Below are 1,392 nucleotides of genomic sequence, written 5' to 3' on the forward strand. Positions count from 1 at the left end.
ATTAATTTCACAAGCGGGCATTAAAGCCGTAATACTCAAATGTTGAACACGAAAAATGAGGACGGTTGGTGTTGTGGTTGGGTCACTCATGATTATGTATCTTGATATAAAAGTACAACCAAGGGGGTTTTGCCTACTTTTTTCGAAGCAATGTTTATTGAGTAACATACTCAAACAAGTATGTATACATATATTGAATGATCACTCCAAATTTAAGACTTTATACCTGCTTTTGTTGAATTAGATTGATTTTTCCTAAATTATCTTTAGTAGAGACAATTCCTCGAAAATAACTCTACATGAATTTTATACCTAAACGTTCTCTTCAATTTCTTGATAAGGTTCTTTGAGAGGATGGTAACCAAGCACATAGAAAATATACGAAAATTATCTTATGAAGAGCACACAAAGTTAGAAACATTACATGAGGGGAAAGCCATTGCAAAACCAAGTAATCAGTGATTAGGCTCTCCATACCCTCTTGTTGGCCTTGTAAAGAAGTAGACAAGTAGTTCCATTGAGAACTGTCAAGTTAAATAGTCAAGATAATTAGGAGTATATGTGTGTACGAGGGAGGAGAGAGAGATAATGCAAAAGGTTAGCACAAACAATGTTATTAAACAAAAATGGGAGAATGATTATACAATTATCAATAAACACGAATACATTGGGGGGGGGAGTTGGACTCTACATACACTACTTCGATGTGCACTTTCATATCATCCTAAACCAAATTGCTAGGATAGTTGAATGAGTGTGATAATATATAGTATCCACTACATTCAATGTAAAATAGATATCCCTATTTGTTAGAAGTGCAAAAATGTGTGCAATTCACAAACAAGGTATGTGGTGAATTGAGTTTCTCCAAAGGGACCAACACAACTCATACCATTGAGTCTCAAGGAGTTGCCTCATGGTGGGCTTGTTGAAGGATTAGGGGATGTCACTCCCCAATGGCAAAGACCATGCCATACATCAACATATTCTTTAATAAGTGTGTGCAATTCACAAACAACGTATGTGTTGAATTGAGTTTCTCCGAAGGGACCAACACAACTCATAACATTGATTCTGGAGGAGTTGACTCATGGTGGGCTTGCTGAAGGATTAGGGACATCACTCCCCAATGGCAAAGACCATGCCATACATCAACACATAAAAGCACTTATCTCTCCACTCTATGCAATCATGGATGCCTCAACAGTTCCTTAAGTTTATGTGAACTTAATGCACACCTAATTGCTACACTAATTAAGAAATACGATAATCTAAATTAGACACATAGTTAATACATAAGAAAGCTGTAATGTATCTCAATTAAATAGATAATACTAAGTAAACAAATATGTATATCTTGATTAATTATTGTGAAAACACTACATGGAGGAT

This window comes from Azolla caroliniana, unplaced genomic scaffold (genome assembly GCF_043228905.1).
Source record: "Azolla caroliniana isolate FFs.n. ecotype wild unplaced genomic scaffold, voAzoCaro1.0.p SCAF_6, whole genome shotgun sequence".
Classification (NCBI taxonomy): domain Eukaryota; kingdom Viridiplantae; phylum Streptophyta; class Polypodiopsida; order Salviniales; family Salviniaceae; genus Azolla; species Azolla caroliniana.